Here is a 20,554-nt window from a genome sequence, read left to right on the forward strand (position 1 = left end):
GAGAGACCACCAACTCTGCAGTGGCACACTGGATCAGATGTCTTCTTCATGGCTGCACTCACATACTAAATTGTAGCATGTTCTTCATGACCACGCACTCATGCACTGATTGGCTGTGCGCTCTTGACTACTGCATTCACACTCTGGACAGGAGCATACTCTTAATGAACGCGCTCACAGGCTAGAAGGTAGTTTTCCCTTAGTGACTGCACTCATACATTGGATGATAGTGTGTTATAAAGGACTATAGTCACACACTGGATGGTAGAGTGCTCTTAATGACCACACTCGTGGATTTGACAGTAGAGTGCTCTTAGTGACTGCACCCACACACTCGCTGACAGTATACTTTTAACAACGGCACTCACAGACTGGACAATAGAAGGGTGTGTTTTCACAGACTCTGCATGCTCTGATTGATTTCGGGGAGACTCGCGGTCCTCGTAAAGACCCAACACTAGGAGCTTGTTGTGCCAGGTCGTCCTGCCGGGGGTTTAATTTGGGTTTCATTCGGGGGAGTGTGTTGCGATCACCTCTGAGCGTGCGGTTTTATTCCCAGCTCCATGTGAGCTGAATGCGACTCATCACCTCTTTGTCTGCAGCACAGGGGACCGCCGGGCACACGCCGAGGTCTATGCAAATCGGACCGACGCCCCCCGAATCTCCGCTAAATATGCAAATGTGTCCCTCTATTGATTGGTCGTTTGTCTCTCAAGCTGTCGAGGGCCCGGTGGGGGTACCCGCGGCCGCCCCGGTCGCAGGAGGAGAAAACAGTCCCAGGCCCGGGGGGGGGGGGACACAACTCCACCGTGCTGTCCCCCCTTCCCCGATTGGATCCCCCATTAGGACCACGCCTCTGAAATTACCGCACGCAGCAGGGAGGAGGAGCCACGTGTGCGCTAATGACCAGGAGTGACCAGGGTCTGCAGAGGCTGCAACAGACAGGAAAACCACAAAAAAGGACCACAAGGAGGACTTTAACAAAGATGGAAGCACTTTAGATGTGCTGCTGAGGTATGGGAGGGAATCTCAATTACACATTAGGGAGTGAAACAGTTGAATCACACCTATCAAGGTAATGCGTGCACCTACAAGGCTCCATTAAGTGTTGCATACAACTACATAATACGTATTATGGGATATTATCATCACTGTCATCAGTGTCGTTATGACTGTGATTCATTACCATGATGCTTTGCTTGCCCTTTGACCTTTACAATAATTGCGGTAATAAGTGGCTATGAATGTGAATGAATGGCCATGCAGCGGTAGTGTTTATTATGTGTACGTAAGAGAACAAAGCTGTATCCGAAAAAGATGGTCTGTTTCAGATCGTCAACAGGGATTTCAGATATGAAAACTTCACGATGGCCTAAAAGGCAATGCGTCCGCTGAGTGATTCACAGGACTGATGTGAATGAGCCAGAGAAGCCTCTGGCTCCGCTGCGCGCATCGCCCTGTAAATTGAATGAGCGTAATGTTTCGAAACGGGGACGTGCCAGCGCATATTGAAATCTGCTCAATTTGTACACGGCATTACAGTAATCAGAGAGGTGATCTGGAGAGAGGAGCACAGGGGGAAAAGTTCGGCGGAGAGGAACGGAGAAAAGAGCAAGCACTGAGACGAAGCACGCTCGATCTGTACGAATCAGCAGCCAGACCTGCAGCACAGTGCAGCAGACATCCACTCCATGTGACTTTATTCACCAGCTGACTGCTCAGAAATGGGTGTGGTGAATAAGAGCAAATCAAAGCTCCACACCTACACAGTGCTGCCTGACTTAAAGTAACGCTTCATCGAGTGTACATATACATATACATATACATATACATATACATATACATATACATATACATATAAATGCATGCATACACGGATGTACATACATAAGCACACACATACATGTGCATGTACACATAGACGTACACACAGTCCCTCTGGACTCCTGAAGAGATGCCACTCTCCCCGGGGGGGGGGTTTCAATATATGCAACCCCCTCCTGTGGCCCATTGCTTAGGCTTATAGATAAGACAGTGGGGTAATAACAGGCTCATAAGCATGCAAATGAGCAAGACAACAAACAAACACATGCGCACAAAACCACAAAACGTGACCTCCCTCTCCTCCACAGGTCCCTCACAGCGAGCAGAGAGGGAGGGCCGTCACCTCGCCCGAAAAAAAAAACGAAGCAAAACAAAACAACACAAAACAAAACAGAACCTCCGCCCCCATCTTGAGAGAGACTTCTGAGTGAACGAAAACAAAAGGGGAAAAAAAACGAATCTCGCGCTAGCGGTGAAATTAGCATTTCCTCGAGGAAGGGGGGAAAAAAAGACAGCAACAAAGAGGAGGCGCGCGCGCGTGAGGCGGGCGGGGCCACTTAACGCAGCATGCGCCCGCTCTAACGAGCCCCCGGGAGCAGGTGGCGGCCGCCGCCCGCGCGTATGGCCGCCTTCGGGTTCTCGTCAGGCCGCTGATCGGTCCGTTTGTCGGCCTGCTCGTTTGTTCGTCCGCTTGTTTGTTTTCTTCGGTGTTTCTCGCCGGTACCTGTTTGCTGCACCAATGGGGGAGGGACAAGGGGTGAGAGCTGAGACCCTGTAACTCCCAATGTCCTACACAAGAGCAGCATAACTCCTTTATAAACAGTGCAGGAGCACCCGCGCCAAACGATATGTCATAAGGTATGGCATAAAGTGTGGTGTTTGACTCTCCATATGAGTGACACTACCATGACACTCTTAAATGGCTATTATTATTACTGTGATATCGCATACACTCTTATCCAGAGTGACCTACAGGTTACAATTGTATCCATTTGCATTTGCATATGAAGCAATTGTGGGTTAAGTATCTTGCTTAAAGGGTACGACAGCAGTGGTCCAGCAGGGAATCGAACCTGCAAACTGCGACTAGCCCTGCTACACCACACTACTGCTGCATATAATATAAATAGTAGCATTGCACACCTTATGATGGTCTGTGTCAGATAGCATGAGGTTTTATGAATGTTGATGAAGGTATCACGTAGTGTCTATGAAGGCTTTATGTAGCACTTATGTAGGACCCTCACAGAAAGTGTTACAGGGGGCCCTGTATGGAATGTGTCTGTATGCTCTGTGCGCATGTGCAAGGTTGAGAGACCATTGGCGTGGTTCTCCTTGGAAACCAGACCCCCCCACCCCAGCTTTCTCCTAGCTCACGCAGCAATTGGTTAGGGAATGCCACATCCAAAGGGGGCTCGAGAAACATGGACGTAGAAGGGTCTGAGAGGAATGAAAGAGAAGAGAGGCCAAAAGGACAGAGAAAAGAAGAGGAGAGGTGAGGAGAGAGACAGAAGAAAGAAGCGGAAAGAAGCGCTGGCAATTTGGTGCAGGGCCATTTGGCTGCACCTGTCCTTGGACACTGCTGGGGTCCCGCACTGTGGGGGAGGCATGGGGCTGTCAGATGTGGGACAGAGGAACAGGGACGCCCCTCCGGAATGCAAACACCACAGCCGTCCTCTAGGACTGACAGCTCCGTCTGGGTCAACACGTCCCCTCCCCTCCCCCCAACCCCCCCACAGGGAGGTTTGGGGCTGGGCTGTGTGTTTTCACCTGGCTGGATCAGAGGGGGGGCCCAGGTCAAGGGGAGGAGAGGGGGAACAGGGCTGGGGTTACAACACATTCATTAAATTACATTCATGCCTTAAGATTTTGCGCACGGTGCTGGGTTCATAGTTTTACAACTGAGACAAATGGTGAGTTAACGGGTGTAATGGGTGCACCTCACCCCAGCCTACTCATTCAGAACCTGTCCTTCCTGTCATTACATTACATTATATTATTGGCATTTAGCAGACGCTATTGTCATAGGTTACAATTTTATCCATTTATACAGCTGGATATCTACTGAGGCAATTGTGGATTAAGTACCTTTCCCAAGGGTACAGCGGCAGTGCCCCAGTGGGGAATCAAACCAGCAACCATTCGGTTATGAGCCCTGTTCCTCACCACTATGCCACACTGCTGCTGCTCCAGCAGCCTCCTGTGTGCTGAGGAGAGCGTGTTGTGCTTTGACCCCGCCAGAGGATAGCCTGCATCGCTTTGTAAGCAGCTCGTGTGAGTCTCATCCAGGGCAGACAACAAACAGGGCCGCTTGGGCACCCACAGAGACCTCACATCGCTCTGTAGCATCCCCGCGTTGGTCCACGTCGCCCGCCCCACGCGGAGAGAGACGTCCGCCGCTCACCCTCCCGTCCACCGCGCTATTTTCCGTCATGCTCGGCCAGCGCTTTGTCACAGCCCTGTGGCGTGAGCCGCGGTTTATGCAATTTTCGGTTTATTTATTTAATTTTTTTACCTCCTATCCCACCTCGTTCTTTCTTCCCCCCCCCCCGCAGTCAGTACCTTGCTTTCCCTCCTCAACCCGCTCGCTCGGGGGATCTCTCTCCCGGCTCAATTATTCATGTGTGTTCAAGCTCCAGCTGTAATCCTGACTGACACTAAAAGTCTGTCTAGATTTGGCGTCATGAAATTTTCATCCCTTACCGCTTAAACGCAAAGTCCCCTCTCTCCCTTTCCCTCTATCTATCTCTCTTCGTATCTTCCGGCCCGGGTCAATGCTACCCAGAATGCAGCAGGATGGTCCCACATCAGTTCTTCCCCTCGCTCAGTGAGGCTACGGCAGGCCCCCGGCTCCAGATGGCGGAGGGGATGGAGGGGGGGATCTGTGCTCGTTTAGTACCCCTTGACAGGCTGATGTGTCGATTCAGAGTCAAGGGGGGGTATGTTAGTTGTTCCAAGCGTTTATAGATGTTAGCCCACAACACCTCTTTGGTATGGCCTCCGGTAGGCTTACAAACACAGCGGCTGAGTGAGTCGTTTTTGCCTGGTTACAGCAGTCTCTGTTCTCTGCTCTGAGGGAGCACTGGATTACAGTGCATTACCGTCACACTGCTTGTGAGCTGAGAACGTACAAAACCCCCGCAAATTCTGCACTCCCCCTTATCCTGATTTATTAATGTAAGAACGGAAGACAAATGTGACTTTATAAGCAACGTCAGTGGAGGCTTGGAGCTCATTCTTCTACTTATGAAAATATTATCAGTCAAGTTCACCGTTACTTTCAGCACCTCATCGAGATAGATTAGTGATATCACAAATTAGCGGTGTTAGCGAAATGCATCTGTTGTTACTTGTGAAGGTGGAAAATGTAGAAGTACATACCATACATCCTATATAGCAGTCATAATGCATACATGACAAAATTTATCAGACTCAAAGGGTTAACCTCATTATTGTGTGAAAATGAAGTGAAATGAAGGTTTTTCCTGTCAGAGATAAGCTGAACTCCGAAGACCCAGCTTTGAGTGTATACAGCACTGTAAGGTGAACTAAAGGTGAACCCATCTATATGCTTTTTGTAGAAAGATAGGAGAAGGGGGGGTGGGGGGGCGTTGAACAGCAGACACATTAAGTGCTTGTAAGGCTGGAAACACCTGGGCCGGCATACGGTTAGAAGGGGACTGACTCGCTCATAGAAACACAGAGCACTGGAAACACTTCAAGATGCCTTCTGAGCTATTCAGTTTGCAGTGACTTATTCTACTTTGACAGCTCATGTTCCAATGTTTTATTCCATGCTTTGATGTATTGGCAACCATCGACTGTAATGGAACAAACACAGATCTTCTATGTCAATTCTATTAAACAAATCTAATACAATATAATTGAAATGTTAATAATAATAATAATAATAATTGTTGTTATTATTGTCATCATCATCATCAGCAGCATCATCATCATCATCATCATCAGTGGTAGTAGTATCAATCTTAGTATCAGTACTAAGGAAGTAGTATCAGCCCTTTGATGGGGTTTGATGACACCTTGCCAAATGTTGAAAGCATCACGTATCATGGGTAACAAAGTCTGTCATGACTAGAATTTAAAAATGGATTTATACCTAAGAAAGATACAATGTGTGGGATTTTCAACACGTGGAAGTACTGAGAAGGAATGTAGATTATTGACAAGGCAATGCAATGCACAGGCCACAGGCATGGGTGGTGAGGGCGAACTGCGATGCATTACTGTAAGCATCCACATAGGAAAGCTTGAGGTATACAGGAAAATGAAGCAAAATGAAACTATTCTTGAAACTGCCAGAAAAAAAAACTATTCAGGTTATTCCAAAATGATTTTTCTCTGTGTCATTTTCTGAAGTAACAGAGAACTAAACAAATGTTTGAAAGCGAATGCAGGAAAATGCTCCTGTGTAACTGCATGCTATCGTGTCATCATGCATCAAACATGCTGCTGTGACATCATCATCATCATCATCACCAACATCAGCAGTATCATCAGCATCACCATCACCATCATTATCATCCTCACCTTCATCATCATCATCATCATCATCACCAACATCAGCAGTATCATCATCATCACCATCACCATCATTATCATCCTCACCTTCATCATCATCGTCGTCATCATCATTAGCACCAGCAGCAACATCATGGACATGATCTTGCAGAGAATGGTTTCAACATAAGAACCTGACCTGACAGTACCGTATGACCCGCAGGTTGTCTGTGATCTCAGCCAAGACTGGACCCATCTCTCCGTTTTGAAGCGGGCCCGTTAATTGCTTAATTTGCATATAATGACATGAAAGCGAGACCACAACTTCCTGTTAGACCCACTGCCAGCTGCCTGACCCGAAGGCAACTCCAAAAGAAGAAAAAAAAAGTCCTAATGCAAAACATGAACTTGCAAGTTCTGAGGGGAAAATATTGCCTTCCCATCTGAAGTGAAAAACTCTCTATACATTTGTCATTCATAATGTTACTAACTAACCATTTGTATGAGGCTATGATTATGAAAAAGTGGTTTAGCAACACTCTCATTATATTTTATTACAGTAATGGGATTCTTACCCGCAGCTATTCCATGTTTCGGCTCTAAATCTTTCCCTGTCTGTTTTTTCCTTCTTTATTGAACGAGACAATTTGTTCTTTTTAAACGGTTTCATAGATAAGATCCATATGACAGCCCAGGCAGTGCCGGTTCTGTCCCTCAATTCTCTCTCCCTCCGATGAGAGAGTGGATGGGCTTCCAGCACACGTCAGCTGACATTTAGCGTTTGGAGAAGCGCCAGCCGCCGTGACGGAATTAAGCCCCCTGCTCATTATCGTCAGCAGGGGGAAAATGAAAAAAAAAAAGAAAAAAGAATTGACTTTTAATTGGTTGTCCGAGTAATTTCACTCTAAAAGCCGCGGTATCGGGCTTTGGGGGTAGGGGGGTGGGCAAGTCGAGATGGGGAGATACCCCTGGGATGAGACCACTTCTAATTACAAGAGCGGACCTCCCCCACCCCGCCTCGCTCTCTACAGCAGCACACTGCCTAACCGGCAGCCGGTGGAAAAGGAATGGTACTTAAGCTAATGGGGTAGAATGCAGAGGAAAGGCTTCCGAGGAAAGCCGTGGAGACGTCCAGATCGTCCTCACTGTCAAACCCCCATTATCCCTGTCTGGGGCCCGTGTAGCACAGCGGTAAGGAGCAGGCCTTGTCACAGAAAGGTTGCTGGTTTGACTCCACACTGTGGCACTGCTGCTGTACCCTCGGGCAAGGCGCTTAATGCAGAATTGCCTCAGTAAATATCCAGCTACACAACATGCGAAAAACTGTTACCTGTGTAAGTCGCCCTGGGTAAGAGTGTCCGCTGAATGACATTAATGTAAGGTAATGTCCCTGCTTGTAATCATCCTTGTCTTCCTCGTTTGCAGCTTTCTGACACATTCTGGGTTAAAATCCTGGGGCACAGAGAGGTCTCCGAAGCCCATCAATGAGCATCCCAACCCCTTACTCGCTATAAACTTCTTTCTCCGGGACCTGTAAAATATGCATGACGGAACACACCTCGCTTATTGGCTTTTTACTGAGAGCTTTATGTAGGTTATCATCCGAGCCGTTTACACCGCTAAAAGGCTGTAACCCCACTATACTCCTCAGGATCCTTAGCGGCACACAGAAACGATTAAAAAAAAAACCCGCAAACAACACAGGTGCTGTTTTTCACAGCCTTGTTGACCCTTTACTTCGTAAGCCCAGGAAACAAAAGCCCAGCTATTGCAATAATGTCATATCTTATCGTTGCCTGTTTTCTGAGGGAGCACTCCACAGCCCCTCCTTCACAAAGCGCCACTGTTTAGACCAAATCACAGAAAGATATTTACACAGGGAACAGAAATGAAAAAACACGAAGGTAGCACAGCCTTCTTTAATGACTTTATAAGCAAATGGACCCCCTTGTAAAAACATCTATTTAGGCCGAGGCAGAGAGGAGGGGTGCACGTGTTGTAATTAAAGCATTAATGAGAAAGACAGCGAGCGATCCACATTCAAAACCCGCCAGGACCCACGTTTGGGCTCAGCAAAGAGGGCGGGGGTCTTCCACCAGACAGAGTCCCGCTGTCAGCAGGAGGACAGAGAGACTCTTCCAACCACACCACCTTTTGAATCTACCTTTGACAACTCTGACAACGCATCGATCCTCGATGAAAGCGAGGCACCACCAAGCGCCCAGATTTTGGGTATGCCCCCCCCCCCCCCGCCCCCCCACAACCACAGAAGATTTGACATGGGGAGCCAGTGACAGCAGTTTTCAAAGAACGGAGGACTTTGGGTTGCATTGATTTTATCATCCGCCTAGCACTCTGTCACACCCCTTGGCAGGGAGGTTTTATCTGAGCCAGGAGAGGCAGAAACCGCGAAAAAAACAAACGCTTCAAAAGCAAACGTTTGAAGCGCAGCCAGACAGGAAGAGTGAACGTCGTCGGGAGCATTACTCCACAGGTCGATACCTGCTCCAGTTAAAACAACAGTCTCGCAGTACTTCACTTTCGACGCGAGTCGGGCCACTTCTCGTTCGTTTTTTGATCAATAGTGCTCAGGCTAAAGTACCGGGACCACTCAATACAAACATGCTCTTGCCCACAGTGATACCATATCAGATTTCATGAACTAAAAATGCAGTTCCTCAGAAAACAAACACACGTGTGCACTATCACAGCGCACACACAGACACACAGACACACACACTCAGTGCTAATGATATGGTGTGAAAGAATGATAAGTATATGAACAGTAAAAGGAATATCTAATTTAAATGGTGATGCATTATCATGAAAACTCTGCTCATCTCCACTCAATACCAAAAAAAAAAAAAACTAATCATTATATTCAATATCACTGCTGATATTTATTTTTCTAGGTGATTTCATGGAAAAGTTTTAAATTGGAAAAGGCAACGTTTCGTGACATTTGGCTTTTAAAAAGGCAATGCTGAAATCCAAATGGAAACCAAAAAAAAAAAAAGAAACATACATATGCAATAACTGCATAGCAAACCCATCACGTTTGCGATTTCCGTAAGCTATCGTTTCGCGGAGGGAAGGGAAAAAAATGTTATTATGTGCGATTTCTAATGAGGAGTCACGCTGGGATGGGGGGCTGGAGGTATGATGAAGGAGAAGGAGCTCAATAACCGGAGGTAATGTGTTCGATTCATCCTCCCTGGTTATTGCGTGTTTATGGCATGTTGCTGTGCCGCGGTTTTTTCCGGAAACGTGCAGGTCTCTGCCCCCCATTTGCAGGGGGGGATGATTCTCCCCCGGCAATCTTAGCGGACAGATGTCACCGGCTTATTAAAAACGACGCCCGCATTCGCGCCCCCCGGGCGGGGGGGAGGCAATGAATAAATCTATTAGACTAATGCACTGACCTTAAAACTGTAAGCGATGTTCAAACTGTCAAGAGCTGCTTCCCAACTGATGTAATAGTCATTAAAACACGGGGCAGGAAAAATCGCCCGAGTCCAATCTACCTCCATCTCTCTCCCCCCACCCCCAACCCCTCCCTTACCCATTCTCCCCCATCCCTGCTCTGCTCCTTCCCCAACCACCCAAAAACCGACTTTACTTCCAAGCCTGAGATGGGGAAGGAGTTCCCACCACGAAACCACGTCAAACGGACCTGACTGTGGGCTCTGAGGAGGACGGATGGATTAATCAGCCCTAATTATGATCAGAGTGCCCCCAGTGACAGGCCCGAGGAAGTGGGGAAGCGTGTGATGGCTTCCAGATTTCAGCCACAGATATTTTATTGTGACCAGATACTTAACTCCAGTGTTCCTCTTGTCCTCCCTCAGGGAGGGTCCTGTTGGTGATGGGAGATGGCGTGGCGTGGTGTGGCGTTCTCTGTTCACCAGTGCTGTCTACGCATGTTCTGTTTCGGACCACAACCCCTTTACAGGAACGTTCATAATGAGCCGGCAGGTCAGAGCGCCCGCGGCTTCAAGGACGTGGGACGCGCTGAGCTCTGACAATCTGGGCCGTATGTAAAAAATCTGTGTTTGGGCTGAAGATTGGCCATTCTGTGAGTGCTCTTTAATAAGGCTTTCATGTGTGCTTTCAGAGTAACCCCTGAGTGGAATATTACAGAGAGGGGACTGAAAACCTCCATTCATTCATTAACTGCAATGTGGAATAGCTCCAGTTTGTGTCGGAGTGGGGGGGGGCGGGGGGAGGGGGGGGGTGTTGCCACCTCATGCTGCTGGAGACAGAACACATACACACACACACTCACACACACACACACATACAACCACATCTCTGCGTTCACATACAGACACACACACAGACACACACATACACATCTCTGTGCTCACACACACAAATTAACAAAAAGAGAAATATACAACATTACAGATACACATAAAATGACTCAATCAACAAAGACACAATGATGTACAATACAAACACCAACACACAAACACACAATGAATACTGAACACTAAGAATAGTGAATAAGGCCTGCAAAGAAAGCAAGACACACATACACACACACACCAAGGCTAAAGTTCCTCAGCAGAGAAGCAGCCGCCCTGACTCAGCTGTCTCCATCCCCTCCCAAAGAGGAACCCAGACTTTAGCAGAGACATTAGCGTCTCCCTCACCTCTCTCTTTCCTCTGAGAACACCACAACGGGGGGGGGGGGGGGGGGGGGGGGGGGGGGTCTGGTGAGAACATGGGAGAAGGTGCCTTGTGAGGTGAGAAATGGGATGAGACAGGGGTGGTGCAGCCAGCAGGCGCACCAAGAGCACATGGGCGATTCTGCTCTCTGTTCTCTCTCTCTCTCTCCCCCCTCCATATCAGGTGGTCCTGGAATGCTGGGTGACAGTGTGTGATAGCCATTAGCTAAAAAGCCCCGGCGTAGCCGGGCCCCGCGATGCTGAACTAAAGGGCGAAAAGGCTCTCCCTCCTTCCTCTCTCCTCCTACAGCCCCGGGCGGAACGCATCGATTCCGCCCGTCACTGAGGGGCGGAGAGAGAGAGAGAGAGAGAGAGAGAGAGAGAGAGAGAGAGAGAGAGAGAGAGAGAGAGAGAGAGAGAGACAGACAGACAGACAGACACCTGCCCTGAGATCTCTGCGAATCTCTCCCCACTGCTAGGCCTCTTGCCCCCTCTCTCTCATGCAGACAGATCTGGAGGTCTGATTCTGTGTTTCAGAAAGCCCACAGACGGCTGTTGTGTGACAAGATCAGTTACATTACATTACATTACATTACATGCATTTAGCAGACACTCTTAGCCAGAGCGAATTCCGTCACAACAGAACATAAGTGTATCCATTCAATTTAAACAAGCAACAGTGTCATACCAGGCTAACAACACTCCCAGACCAGTGAGTGTGAGCATTCAAACCCCATGCAAAGGAATTGGATACAAATGACCAAAGGGTCAAACCACCCTCCCGGCAGGCTGTGTGGCTGGTTGTCATCAGACCCAAAATTGAAGTCAATGCAGCCGGTGCAGCTTCCTGCTGGGACGCGGGACAATGTTTGGGAGAAGCACGGATCCACAGTGCCATGTTGATACCTGCATTATTAATGGCCACCACCCACTGTGCATCTGACCACACTTAAGAGTCTCTGCTGGGGGTCCTAAAGTAAACAAAGCACACACACACACACACACACACACACACACACAAACACACACACACACACATACACACACACACACACACACACGCACACACACACCACACACACCACACACACACACACACACACACACACACACACGCACACACACACACACACACACACACGCATACACACATACACACACACACACACACACACACACACGCACACACACACCACACACACCACACACACACGCACACACGCACACACACACCACACACACCACACACACACACACACACACACGCATACACACACACACATGCATACACACATACACACACACACATGCACACATACGCACATATACATGCACACACATACAGACACACACACATACACATAGCACCACACAAGCACAAGCTCACACAAGCGCTCATGTATCCAAATGCACATTACCACCAAGAACACACATATACCAAAACACACATACACACTCTCACACACACCAATACAAGCATACACATTGACACACATGCAAACACACAGACATACATGCAAATCAAGCAAAAAAACCCAACAAACACACTAATAACTAAGCAAACACACATATACACACACACACACACACACACATATATACACACATGTACATGCACGTACATGCACACACCCAGACATACCTACACAGAAGCACAAACACATACACACACACACACACACACAATCAGAGAGAAAGGGAGGGAAATATCACAAACCGTGAACAGCACTGCCAGGTGTACTAACAGTTGACACAAAAGGCCCCTCCCCCCTTCCCTTAAGGACACGCCCCCCTCGCCTGAACACCCTGAGCCTTTTTCCGCAGTCAGGCCTCCTTCATCCACCACAGCCCACCTGCCGTTAATCTATATTTATGTGTCCTTTCCACTCTTCTGCCGATCCAGAGACACGAGGCAGCTGCGCGAGCCGGGACACGGTGTCCCGGGTCACATGACGAGGGCATGTCGCTCCACAGAGCCAAAGCACGGCGGAGGACGGATGGATGCGAGTCTACAGACAGAGGAGACCACACTCCATGTTCCCCATCTGTCAAACACATAGAGTATGTGCCAGAGGGACCATCCAATATGCTACTGAGTGTAGGTGCTTACTGTAAGTCATCAAAAATACGCACAGCTCACCACCCCACCCTGACTCAATAGACGGCTCCCAGAAGGCATTGCAGTTCCCAGCATGCATTGCAGGGGTACATTGCAAGAGTCCGTCTTGAGGAATGGGGGGAAAACACCCTTTCTAATATGAGGCCGGGCCAGGTCACAATGTCTGGCCTGAAAGAAAAAAGAGCGTCTGAGTGAAAGGAGAGCATTGAGCCTGATGCTGTTCCTGCCTACACAATCCCCCTCACCTCCACAGTCCTAATCAGCCACTATCTCATGTAAACCATTGCCGTGTCACCTCAGGTGTAGCCTCTTATCTTTTCATACCTGCTACAATAATAAACGCTTCTATTCTCAACAGGGTTTCATTGATCTGCCGGATAGTTTTATCAGCTGTAAAGAGGGTGAAGTGCCTGCCAAGGGCAGAGTATCTGGCGGGGGTCACACAGGTATTTCCAGGTACGGAAGGACTCCATCTGCAGTGCCTCATTGTGCCAGAGAGAGCTAAATCTCAGACCGCTTCCTCACTGTCTACAGTGTGACACAATGTGAGAGATCTTACCACTAATTACTTCTGTTTCAGCAGATATAAATTTCCATGCAGTCAAAGAGTGAAGGTTGCGTGCGATGTGATTATAGCAGTACTTTTTTGTGGCTCGGGGTCTGACGAATGGAATCGCACCTGGCCGTGGGCCAGGGTTGTTGGACCCCCCCCCCCCCCCCCCCCCCATGTCGACATCACAGTCAGGGAAAAGTAAAGGGGGGGAGATGGGGTCAAGGAGGGATGCTATGGCAGCTGACACAGAGAGGAAGTGGTGAGTGGGATTTTTTTGTAGTGGTCGATTGGACCAGTTTTCCTAGGCTTGGTTAATTGCATTAGGGATTGTCTGAAAATTCTTCTCCCAAATCTTTGGAACCTTATTGCTTAATGTCATTCTGTGCCGCTTTCTGTTAATTTGTACAGTTTGTTGTTTTTTACAAATATACATTTTATACTGGTCTTTAAAAAAGATTTTAAAAAAGTTTCACAAAAGAAGTATGGTTAGACTGATGGATGCTCTGGTAAGGGCCTCCTGACTGATTCTCTGCCTCCTGATTGGGATGAGCCAAGACCACAGTGAGCAGACACTTCATATACCCTCTCAGAGGATTGGTAGTCCTTCACACCTGTGCAGGTTTGGTCGTGTGTGTGGATGCTTTCCTTTCTTCACTGAGTGAGGCTGCAGCATCGGAGGATCCTCCAGACCCGAGGATCACAGCCTCACATGTGCCTCCATGTCTATGAGATGCCAAAACTGAGACGTGACTAAATCACCAAGATCCTGTTCCTAGACAGCTAAAGCATGCATGCGATGCGGGAAATGACTTTCAAGACTCCCTCCTTCTCTTTCTCTCACTATCTCTCTCTCTTTCTTTTTCTCTCTCTTTCTCTCTCTATGTCTCTTTCTCTCTCTTTCTCCTTCTCTTTCTCTCTCTGTTTATCTCTCCCGGTTGTGTAGTATACTTGGAAAGCCCGTCTTTGTCATATAGGAGCCATATCCTCATTTCCTGCCCCTACCACATGCACAGACAAGAGCGTAAAAAATATATTTCCTCGTAATCTCGACTTTTATTTTCCGTATCTGGGTCACGGAGGAGGATTAAAAATGCAGAGTGAGAAGGCTGTGCATTGGGGGGGACAGTGTAGGGGTGGAGGGTAGTGGTGGTGAGGGGGGGGGGGGGTCCGCAAGTGAGGTGGGCTGGCGTGAGAGGAAGCCGGGAGCCCCGCGTTCGGAGAGAGGAGAGCGAGGGCACGGCCTGCATTATTAATCTCCTCCCCTCTCCTCCCGTCTGGCGGCCATGTTCCCATCCATTGTGACAAGCCTGTTTGGATACTGCGCAATTGCTCCAGGCTCATAAGATCAAGCTCACTGTGTGGTAACCGGCTCTGTTCGGGGGGGGGGGGGGGGGGGGGGGCGCAGGAGGGTACTGGAAGCGGGGGTGGAGGAGGGGAGGGGGCTTTGCGTGTCTAAGACTGCCAGGTGTCTGGTCTGCCCCCCCCCCCCCCCCAACCCCGTCAAACCTCCAAACAGCAGCCTTGCCCACAACAGCCCTGGGCCATCACCGACAACAACAAGCCATCAGCTGGGAATGCTGCCACTGCCGCGGGTGTCATCTCCCCTTCCCTTGTTATTTACCTCCTCCTGAAAAAAAGCATCAGATGCCACCCAGCTGTTCGGGGAGGGGGGGGGGGGGTTCGGGAGGGGGGTGTAGTTGGTGGCAGGGGTGTCGATTTGTTGGTTAAATGGGGTTATTTGTCAGCGTACCACGCCTTTGATTTATGACAAACCCCATCTGGGCGTGGCCAGAGGAGGCAGCCAATTAAACACGCGAAGGCGCTTTTTTTAACCGACATCACACCGCATCCCTCTCGGCCTGCCAACCACATCTGTCAGCGTTCAGCTTCTGAAGGGGAGCGATTACCCACACTCAGACTTGTTGATGCAAGCAGGCATCGCTGAGACGCCCCATTGGCCAGATGAAAAGGGGGGCAAACGCAATCGAGACAGCTGACAAATATTCCGCTCGATACACAAACCCCAAAAGATGCCCGCTCCCCCCAATGACAGCCATACCCCCCCCCCCGTAATCATCGGATGAGGAAACTCGATACCCCTCTCATGTTTCACTTGTGCCAGGGGCCGAAAATGTTTAGGCGGGAGATAGGCGGCTATTCGCCGTGGGTCCGGGACGAGCTGGTGAGCTGGATGTTTTCGGGCTGTGATTTAAAGCGGTGCCTGGAAGATGTTCAGGAGGTAATGTATACTCAGTGAGAAAAGAGAGAGAGAAGGGGAGGACAAAAAAACCGTCTGCACTCCTTCAGGCCACACTCATCTCCCCAGCGCCTGTCTGCATGTCTCTGAGTGCCCCCCCCCCAATCTCTCTGAGCCTGCGCTCATATTTTTCCATCTTCCTTCGAGGGGAGGGACCCACACGGGGAATCGTTTCGGGATCCCTGGGTCTCGGGGGGGACCGGGCTGTTTTCGGCTGCGGTCTCTTCTGTGGAATGGTAGACAGCAGGCTGAGTGGAAAAGAGTACCGCTACACACCCACAGGCAGCGGTGTCCATGGAGATACCCACCTGTCACACACACACGCGGGCACACACACACACACTCACACACACACTCACGCACAAACACACACACACACAGACACACACACACACACGCAACCACTCCCCTCTGTCACGTCACCTCTGCAGTGGGTGCGTTCACACTTGGAGTCTAATGGGTTTAACACACTCATTAGCGTGTTGACTAAATAAAACTCCTGCCGAGAGCACGTTGCTGTTATTATCCCCCACTTAGAAATGTGCTCTTGGAGCTGATGATGCAAGGTCTCTGTCATCTTTAGGACATGGTATCACATCACTGCCTCTAATAATTGCTAAATAAATTTCTGTAATGTATTGACAAGCTAGTCTCGTATGAGTGCTATAAACCTAACGTCTATTGCATTTGTTGTATCTTCCAAGGACTTGGGTCACAGTGATAGGAGAAAAAGGGTGTTTGTGCACATTGTCACATTCTGTACTCCCCTTCCAACCTCGGCCCCCATGGTGTGCTTTTTCGGGTCTCTCATCTGATGGATTCCAGCAGGACAAAAAGAATCATCTATATTTGTACAAGAGAGACACGTGAATCCTGAATGAAGCTGTACACACCAATACAGCATTAAAAAGCATAGATAATAAAGATATTCACAAAAATTTAAATTCCTGTAAACTAATAGGAGCATTGACTCCCCCCACACAGAGGTTGGTATCTGATTCCTCCCTAGCGGGTGGGTTTTTAAGCATATCGGACTGAACACCTTCTTTGCGAGAGTTCTGGCACCAGTCTCCCTCTGCAAAAGCAAAAAGAAACTGCATGGAGGTGAACTGAAACAGAAAAGGCCAGATCTCTGTGTGCCACCCAAGACGAAGCACTGCGTGTGAGCAGAGCTGTGTGATCTGGCTGAGGAAGATCTGGACCCTGCCGCGAAGTTAAAGGCTTTAACATGGATAACTGGGTGTTGTGAGGTCAGAGCCTGCTTTCTAGGAATGGAGTAATAGGCATCAGCGCGGTGTGCTAGTATGAAGGTGGAGCACTGCTGCTGTACCCTTGAGCAAGTATTCCAAACCTCAATCGCTTTAGTAAACACAGCATACACAGCTGTAGTAAATTATATTATGTAAAATGTAAGCAATGTGAGTAAGCAGGGATAGGAGCACCTGCTAAGCTAATGATGTAATGCAATTCCATCCCCATCAGGACACCAAAGTCGTACAGAGGTAAGCAATACCATGGTCATGTTACGGTCATGTAGCGGTCACTTAGCCATGGTGTAGTGACAGGATCATTGTGAGCCAACAGACTGCACCAGCACAAGACATGGCAGTCCAGGTTACCTGTACCATTCCCACAATGCCATTGTGACGTTACATTTGCGTTGCACAAAATGTTGTGCATTAACTGAGTCACACCGGGTGAGAGGCTTAAGTACGAAGAGCATGCAGCCCAATACTGGCAGATTATCGTGTTGTAAGTGATATTGATTACACTCTTCCAAATCATCAAAATTTGATGAATAATCAGTTGCGGTAACAGGCTACGAATTAGTGAAATATTTATCAAAATGTATCAAGGACAGCTCTGATGTGACATGTCAAATGAGTGGATCAGATTCTCATGGATAATGCAAAGTAGCTGGGACCACAAACACTAAATCCCAGCAGTGGATCCCTGAATTTTCAACATTCAACATTTCAAGACAAAATACGACAACGCAGCTTTGGTAAAATATATATTTTATTTATTTCTTCATACAAAGAAATAGTATGAATGTTCAGTATTTAATTATCTAGAAACATCTGTTCCGTTTTTGCTTTTGAACGTGTAAAATTAATTTTGATGTACATACCACAAAATACTTGATTTACATGTCTTTTTTTCATTTTTATACATACAGATTTTGCTATCCTAAATACCATATTATATGGGTAAGACAAACATCACTAACATTTGTATATCTCTAAAGGGTTGAATAAAACTCAACCATAAATTAATGCAATGACATGAACTGTGAAAACCACAAGCCAGAAGGTTCTAGAGAGTCTCTCTCAGAAAGGAAAACAAAAAGAAAAAAAAAACCTGGATTCTATTCCATCCCTCTGATCTGATGTCAGGAAGTAATCATTACTCTCTTTCAAGTACGTGACAGCACTTGTTTGCATATGGAGAGGCACCGCAGCAAAGAGACAACGTGCGGCCTCAAATCCAAACGCTCGGAAAAGCGCTCCGGCTCTCGCACCTGCCTCCCTGCGAACGTGATTCGTTTTCTTTTCTGAACGAGAGGAACTGGGACGCCCGGTACTGGACCGTAAAGAGGCACGACATTGTCTTCAAAAAAAAAGGATGCACCATATTCAGAGCCTTCGATCAATTTCCTCCTCTTCGTAGCGACACGGCTGGACACCGGTGACGCAGGGGTCGGTCACTAGACGAGGACGACAGAAATCTTCCTCCCTCTTGCATATACAGAATTCAAGTACAACAACAACAACAGAAAAAATGAAAACAACAAAAACAGCCAGAGGAAAAAACAAATAAAAAAAAAACAGGACGGTGATTCAAGCTCTGGGAAAAAAAAAACTGGAGAGCTGAGATCCTTTTGACTGAAAAGATTAGAAATTTGGCAACAAGCACAGAAGTGAGTTTGAGGAAGGGGATTGTGGGGTGGGGGTGGGGGGGGATTGTGGGGGGGGGGGGGGGGGGGGGGGGGGGGTTGGAAGGAAAGGAGAGGTTACGCGCAGCAGAAGGGTGAGTGTGGGTGTGGGGGGGGGGGCGGGTGGCCCCTTGAACCAACTTCAACGGCTCATTACAGGTCATAAAACCTCAAGTGAAAAGCGAGGCACTGTTCTACGTCTGCCCACACCCTTAATCCGTTTCAAACACGTTACAGAAACGGCCTTTTCTGTATTTCTTTAATTTATGATATGCGGCTGGTTCATGATTGGTCCACCAGTCATCCAGCCACTGCATTTCAGCAAAACAGAGCTGCCGTGTGGACAATGAGGGACATACTGTACTGCTAGCACATAGCACACAGCATATAGTGCATAGCTCCAGCTCCTGTAAACCAAACATCTCATCAGGCCATAAAGGCCAGGCTAGAGGTGTTTTCAAACTGGAGTAATAATAACAGTAAGTTATCCCTCTGATAAATGGAACTCTTCCTTCAGGGTTCTACCCGACCTTTTACCCCGGTGACGCGGTGCCTAGCACTCACCCGCGGTCGTCCCTAATGGGCTGAAGCGCAGGGGGTTTTGAATCGACCGGCGGAGCTACGTTATATGATTAGCATGATGTCAACATGAGGCCCGCTGTCACCCGGAATGCCATTTAGCCAATGACAAATCGGCCAGTCGTTACACAGGTCGAGAGGATGCGCGCAGCCGGGGTAGCAGTGGAGTTATTTTTTAAGCTGAAGTGACATGATGAGTACCGATTAGGCTATTGATCTGGCAGTTATTAAGTGAAGGGGGGAGGGGGGGCAGATCAGCTGGGACGCGTATCGGCTCAAGCTAAGTGGCCGCCCTCACCGTGCAGGGTCAGGTCAGAGAGAAGCCTGAATGATGGGTCTTGGACACCTGCAAGAAAACACAGCTACCACCGTTCTAACGCACACCTTGGCCTTGACTGTACCAAACTGCTGTGTGTATGAAATACAGCTACCGTTGTTATAGTGAAACCCTTGGCTGAACAGTACCAAATTGCTGTATGTATAAAAGAGAGCCACAACCGTTATGAAGCAACCCTTTGCTAAAACTGAACCAAACTACCACTGTTGTAGTGCAACCCTTGGCTTGGACAGTACCAAACCGCTTTATGTACAAAATACAGCGACCACCGTTATAAACGCTACCATTGGTGTGGACCAAACCGAACCCCTGTGTGTGTATAAAATGCAACTACCACCGTTATAATGCAGCCACTGACCCGGACTGAACCAAACCTATGCGTGTATGAAGTACGACTAACACCGTTACAATGAAACCCTCCGCTCGGACTGAGCCCAACCGCTCTATGTGTGAGAGAAAGACCGAAGTGGAAGACGAAAGAGAAAGAGAGTGAGAGCATTGTGCAGAAAGGAAATGCTGTGCGGGTTAAAAAAAAAAAAGGAAAGAACGCACGCGAGTTCGAAATTCATTTTTCACTACTCTGTGAACGCTTGATACCCGTAACACAGTGCTTTTTTATTATTATTATTCATTAAAAAAAACATACTCCTCCCATTTCTGATTTCCTGGCCTTAAGCCACTGCAGAATCCCTGCTTTAGGAAGCACCATGAACTCAAACGAGTCTACAGGACCGTGAGGGGAGAACAAAAAAAAAACAA

The sequence above is a fragment of the Megalops cyprinoides genome, chromosome 1, assembly GCF_013368585.1.
Source record: "Megalops cyprinoides isolate fMegCyp1 chromosome 1, fMegCyp1.pri, whole genome shotgun sequence".
Lineage (NCBI taxonomy): Eukaryota > Metazoa > Chordata > Actinopteri > Elopiformes > Megalopidae > Megalops > Megalops cyprinoides.